Source organism: Sciurus vulgaris, assembly GCF_902686455.1.
Source record: "Sciurus vulgaris genome assembly, chromosome: 11".
Taxonomy (NCBI): Eukaryota; Metazoa; Chordata; class Mammalia; order Rodentia; family Sciuridae; genus Sciurus; species Sciurus vulgaris.
In genome coordinates this window covers 17,625,742-17,632,527 of record NC_136472.1, presented here as the reverse complement: position 1 = coordinate 17,632,527, position 6,786 = coordinate 17,625,742, and the positions used below count along the sequence as shown (strand labels likewise).

At 41.8% G+C, this 6,786-nt stretch overlaps 1 pseudogene across 1 annotated transcript; it reads right to left on the bottom strand.

Annotated features, from left to right (window-relative positions):
• Positions 1–329: 329 nt before the first annotated feature.
• Positions 330–1,246, bottom strand: LOC306639146 (olfactory receptor 9G19-like; annotated as a pseudogene). The gene has a single exon. The product of its transcript is annotated as an olfactory receptor 9G19-like (transcript).
• Positions 1,247–6,786: the final 5,540 nt, after the last annotated feature.

The following is a 6,786-nucleotide window of genomic DNA, read 5'->3' as shown; positions in this document are numbered from 1 at the left end:
AAAAAAAAAAATTGTATGTACCCAAAGTGTCTTCTCTTAAGAGGAGCAGGGTTAAATGTTAGAATTTCAAGAGATATACAATTTTTTGGCTTAGGTTTTTGTTTTTAATATAGAGTACCATAAACCTCAATCCAAATTCTTAACATTTCATGTTAAATTTCACCTCTGTGTTACCAGCTCTCATATCAGATTCTTAATCCACCATGTGCTGAGGGTTGAAATCCTATAATTTGCGTTGAGTCACAGGGAAGCACAAGGGCAACTCTGCTTGATACACACAAAACCTCATCAACAATGAATCTGCTCCCTCCTCAGGAGGACAGTCATGATCATTTGAAGAGTTTGTTCAGAGCCCCTTTCACATCCTTATTCCTCAGGCTGTAGATCAAGGGGTTCAACATGGGGAACACCACAGTGTAAAAGGTAGAGACGATTTTGTCCGTGTCCAAAGAGTAGCTAGTTTGGGGGCGAGAGTAGATGTAGAGGATGGAGCCATAGTACAAGGTGACAGAGACCAGTGGGAGGAGCAGGTGGAGAAGGCCTTGAGGCGGCCCTGGGTGGAGCGGATCCTCAGGATGGTGGCGATAATGAAGAGGTAGGAGGCCAGGATGAGGGCGATGGGGGTGATGACGTTGGAGCTCAGGAGAAAGTACATCAGAGCCTGGTAGCCCTCCTTCCTGCCACAGGCCAGCTTCACCAGGGGAAGCAAGTCACAGAAAAAGTCATCAATGACATTGTCTTTGCAGAAATCAAAGGAAAAAGTTTTTTTTGTGATGATAGAAGAGTTAATAAATCCACCAAGATATGAGGCTATGACCAAAAATGCACCTAGTTTTATGGACATGGCCTGAGAATAAAGCAGTGGTTTTGAGATGGCCACATAGCGGTCATAAGCCATGGCAGCCAGCAGGTAACACTCAGTATAGTCCAGCCCAGCAGAAAAGAAGAACTGAGCCAGGCAGCCAGCAAAGGAGATGCTTTTATCATCGGAGATGCAGGTCACTAGGATCTTTGGAGTGTAGACACAGGACAACCAGAGATCCAGAAAGGACAGGTTACCAATGAAAAAATACATGGGTGTGTGGAGCCTGGCGTCATTACAGATCAGCACCATGAGGGTGGTGTTTCCTGCCACAGTCAAAACGTACATGATGAGGAAGGCCACAAAGAGGACCTGCTGCATCACGGGGTCTGTTGTGAAGCCCAGCAGGATGAACTCGGTCACTGTGTGATTTCCCATCGGCATGACGTAGAATATTCAACTTTAGAAGAGTGAATATGAGAGCCCCAATGGAATCATTTTACTAAAAAATAATATAGTAAATATGATAAACATGTAACAGTACAGTTCTGGTAATTTAAGTCTAGGAAGCAATAATTTAAGTGCTCATTTGAAATAAGCTTATATGTTGTAACTAGTTAATGAATAATTCCAGTGATTAGGATGTTTGCTTGTACTCTGCCCTTCCTCCTGGCCCCTAGGAAAATGCTCAGTTCACGTTTAACTTTTAGTGTTGGTGTTAATAAATATCAATGTTAATAAACCGACTTATTTCTGAGTAAATTAAAAAATAAGATTGGCCCACTTTTCTTTTGATACTCTTCCTGCATGAGAGACTCAATGACCTCACATAACTAAATCAATAAGTACGTTTGTGTTGTCATCCAATTTGATGTATCTCAAGTATTTGCCATGTTCTTCTTTCTAGGAAATGCTTCTCTTGGTGTTTCTTTGTGCTATTTTGATAGATTTTGAATTTTAGAATGCTTCCAGAATCAAATCTGGGCCCTTCTTAGTTTAACTACTGTAAACAGCCCCTGTTGATCTCATCCAGTCCAATGGTTTTAAATTTTCTTTATATGTGAATATGTCTGAGTGTTATTTATCTTAACCATGAGATTTTTCCACATTCTCCAGACGTTTGATACAAATAACCATTTAGTGTCTGCTACAGTAAGTCTACTGGGCTTTGCAGGAAACAAAAATGTTATTCTTCCTAACCCTCTTACTCTTTCAGTCTGCAGAGCAGAAAATGGCTTTATTTCAGCTAGGGAAAGTGGTTTAATAATGTTGTTGCGTGAGGTTCAGCTTCACTCTCTCTGACTGATTGGAATATCCCTGGTCTCTACCTTCAAAATATGTCCAGAAGCTGGCCAGCTTTCCCCAGCTCCAATGATGGAGGAAGCCACCCACAGGCATTAATGCAGAAGCCTGCTAGCCATCTCCCTGCTCCTATTCTTACCCCATTGAGTCGCTCTAGTGACTCTCAAGTCTCTCAAGTGGGCCACAGGTCCCATCATGATGTATCTTGTCACTCTTCCATTCCAAACACTCCAGGGACTTCTCTACTTAATCAGAGCAAAAACCTAAGTCCTGCAAAGCCATCTAATGTCCTGAGCTCTGGGCCCCTTCTCCTCTCTGCTCCCAGTGCCCACTGTTCTCTCCTGCACTGCTCACTCCACTCCAGCCATGCTGTCCCCTCTCCTGCCCCAGGACAGTAGGACGTGTCCAGTGTCTTCCTGGCGGCTCCTCCCCTGGTTGGGATGGTCTCCCCACTGCATCTTCACACCTGGAAGCTCACCTCCTCAGTCCTCACCTGTCTTCAAGGATTTCCCACGTCAATGCATTCCTGAGTGCACTCCACTCCCTCACATTTGTTTTATCTCTTTCTACCTGAGTCTCACACGGCACTGCCCATTACCCATATTCCATATCCACTAATGTAACTTCTTTCCTTCCCCTTCACTAGAAAATGCTTCCTCCATTTGCATTTGAAAGAAGCATGTTACTTTAAAACATATCTCATGTTGATTTTTACTTATCATGAGATTATATGGGTTGCTTATTTTATTCTAATTCTTAATAAAACAAAGAACAATTTCATGGTGACACAAAACATTTGAAATCATGAATCCATGAAAAGTCAAAGGGTTTGTGGTAGAAAAGTTGAAGACTCCTGGATTCGGCCTGACTTTTAGCATGTCTTGATTTGAATATGCTCTTAGTCTCAAGATCTTAGAAATCTGACCATTTAAAAAATAGTAGCCCAAATTTTTGAACTCTTTACTCTGAGTCAAGCCTTATTCTTGGTGCTTCACATGTGATATTTCATTTATTCCTCACAGCTCTCCTCTCTATATGTTCAAATATCAATGGCGATCATTTTACAGATCATCAGATTGAAATTTGGTAAGTAGCTAACAATATACAATTATTCAGTGGTGCTTCTTTCTCTGGAGACCAGATACCTCCCTAGTGAGCCACCTTCTTTCCTTTTGATATCAGCTGAACAGTTACAAGTGGGGTCCATGGTCCCTCACGTAGGATTTGACACCTTAACACAAGACAAGGTTCAGATGTTCACAGGCAAGTTCTTCACACGTGTGTCAATGAAAGTTTCCAGGCAATGCCCAAATCATCTGCTGGAAGATCCTTATTTGTCTTAGAGCCAAACCGAATTTGGAGTTCAGAAACAATCTCTTGTCCTCACCCAGTACAAGCACACTTACCTGACACTAATAGTCACAACCAACATAGGACCACACTAGGAACCCAGCTGACTTATTTCTGCTCAAGTTCCCCAGTGTATTTGATTTGTGAAGCACCTCAGGGGTTCATAGTTCAGAAAGTCTCTGAAAAAGCAATTAACTGAGTGCATTGACATTATTAACTTGTTCAATGCAAAAGAAGAAAATGATTTTTTAAATGATGATGATGATGATTATAATATATTGAAGACTTTCTTTTAAATCTCTAGGAAATTTTAAACACATAAAAGCTAAAATAAATATTGTCAAATAACTCCTCTAATGTCTGTTCCAAATAATATCATAGCCTATCAAATATATACAGAATAATAATTGGCCTGCCCATGAAAATTTAGTTGTGTGTGCAAATAGGATTTGACTCTAAGGCAATTTGATCATAACATTCATGGTTGTTAGGCTATAGTAAGGGAAACTCAGAGAAGGATAATTTTCAAATGTCTATCCATTTGTGACCAAGTTGCTACAGAGGTGAACTTGACTTATCCTAAGTGTCAATAAAGATAGCTTTCTGCAACAATTAATCACTATCATTTCTGAAAATCATTACTTCATTTTGAGGTATAAAATGATAGCATTAATTTCTGTAATAGTTTAGGCAATTTTAACCAAGGTGTCACACTTGCTAAAGTAACTTGTCAACTTCCTCTCTTACTTATCATAATAATATTTGTTGAGCACATAATATGGGCCAGGTAGTCTGCTGAGTCCTTTAGAAGAGTCGTCTCATTTCAACAGTAATAAGCTTGTAAAGTAGAAATCCTTACATTCCTGTTTTACAGAAGAGGTTTCTGAGATACAAGAATGGGTCCATACACACTGCTCAAGGTCACACCGTGTGGACTCTGGTAGAGCCAGGATTCAAAACCATTTTTCCCAGTGCTTCTCATCTGTCCAGAACCTGCATACCTGTCTGGCATTTACTGTGTTCTAGATTCTTTGCTGGGTACTGAGGTCAAGAGATATGAGGCCTAGGGCCTGACTGCAGAAAGTCTGTAGTTTAATACAGGAAATCAAATTTTATAAATATAAATGCAGTAGACTGATAAAATGTTCTTTCCTGATTGTGGGAGGCTGGCCAGGATATGACTCTGCCCCACACCACCTACTAGAGGACTCTCTCCTCTAGAGGGAGGGATTTTTTGTGTGGTGGGAAGAATGAATACAGAAGGAGGAAGTTTGCTTCTGTGCTTGAAATAGACGGTTACCATGAGGTAGGAGGACATCCCTGCCAAGGGAAAATAAGCTGCACCTGTGAAGACACAGAAGCAGCAAAACTGGGTCTAGGAAATGTGCACATTTGGCAGGTCTGTCTGTGGAAGACAACATATTTATGGGAACTCTAGAAACCATGTCATAGAGCATTCTTGGTGATAGTGGCTTAACTCAAATCAAGAAACCCTTGAAACTCCAGGGTCTATGGCAGAAGGGCTGCTGGTGTTAAGGAAGCAACTATCACTGTCCAAATGAAGACCCACTCTACAGAACACCTCCTCTCAGCTCCCCTCCTGGTGCTGTACCAGAGACAGAGGAAACCCAGGCCTCCTGGAGAAGGAAAATGACTCCTGGATCCTAAAACAATCAGGTGTGAAACCTGAGGCTAAAGCTATGTGCTCCAAACTCTGCACTGGGTTCTTGTCCAATAGCTAAATAGGTGCCTCCTAAGCCACCTCCTGTCATGACATGAATCCTCCTTCCTAGGACGGGTTTTGCATTTTGGGTCATCTGGAGGAGAGACGAATAACCCTTGACTTTCTGACCCTCACATGTTAACTCGCTCTCCTCTGTAAGAGGCTGTTTTGCCAAGTGAGGGGCTGGGGGGCACAGGTAGAAATGGGGCAGCTCTGGGATGAAGCACACTTTTATTTCTCATGGAACAGCTTGACAAAAAATATTGGTATTTCTCCCCAAGAACTTACACACACCTGTGCACACACACTTGCCTCCTATGTAGCTCAAAGGCTTTCACATACAACATATTTGCATTTGATGCTTTCTGTTCTTAGAACCTTCTTTTACTCCCATTTTTTCCTAAGGGGTGAGGGGAAGCAATATTCGGCTTGCTCAGTAATGTGTGGGTCCCTTAATCACACTCTTCTAAGCTGTGTTTCCTTCCACTCCTCCACACTCTGCCTACCTTCCCTGCTCTAGGGTTCTGCATAGCACTTACCATATGACTCCTCATGTAACTCACTGACTTAATTACCTAGCTTGCTGTCTGCCCCACCAGGAGGATGCCTGTTCGAGAAGGGCTACTTTGTCACTCTGGCTTCAAAAAGCATCTGACTCAGAGTAGGCACAAGTCATGCATTTGCTGAACATATGAGTGGATGGACCACCCTTATCCTCAAAGGCCTGTCAATCAAACCCATACTCTGTTCTGATCTAATGATGACATTTAAGCCTTAAAGGAATTGTTTCTTATCTCACATTTTTGTCATAACTTCAAATCGACTACTCTCCTGTACTCTTCAAAGGTGGGCACAAGGAAAATCAGAAAGTTTCAGAAGACATCTGACCACTGAAATGTATAGATAACTATCTGAGCAGCAAATAGTCTTTCATGTTGAAAGGAACCATATCCTCTACATCAGAGGCAGGCAGGGAGAAAGTGGGCAACCAGACACAGCTCGGGAACTTCAAATGGATGGCATGGATTCAGGTCCAATCTCCCTGCTTATGAGGGACCTCAAAGACCCTGGGTGCTTTACTCAGTTCTCATCAGTCTCCCTGTCTCACGTGTAAGCAAGAATAATAATTCCTAGTGCTAGTAGGGCTGTTTTAAAAATTAAAGGATGTAAGTTTTTAAGAAACACTTGGAGAGCTTAAATCCTACAAGGCTTCAATACGTCAGTGACCCTCTAATTTGAGAGCATACGCATCACTTGACATATTGCTGAAATTGCAGCTTCCTGGGCCTCACACCCAAATGATAAAAATTTAGATGGTTGGGGGTCCAGGGAGCCTCCTCTTCCTCAAGTAGAGCAGTGTTTTTGATGCAAATTCATTGTAAAACTGTAAAAAACACTGAGAAGTTTGTTACTAGAATGTCAGCAGACCTACTTTACATGGGTGTGAAGATGGACTGAACTACTCTGCATACACACAAAGGTGTTTTGCTCAATTTTATATAATAATTCAGGAAGCCACATGGACTCTTCAGTATGAGATGTGGGGTCATGTAGACCTGGATTTAATTTGATGCCAATCCTTTATAGTTTGGTCACCGTTGAAAACTCA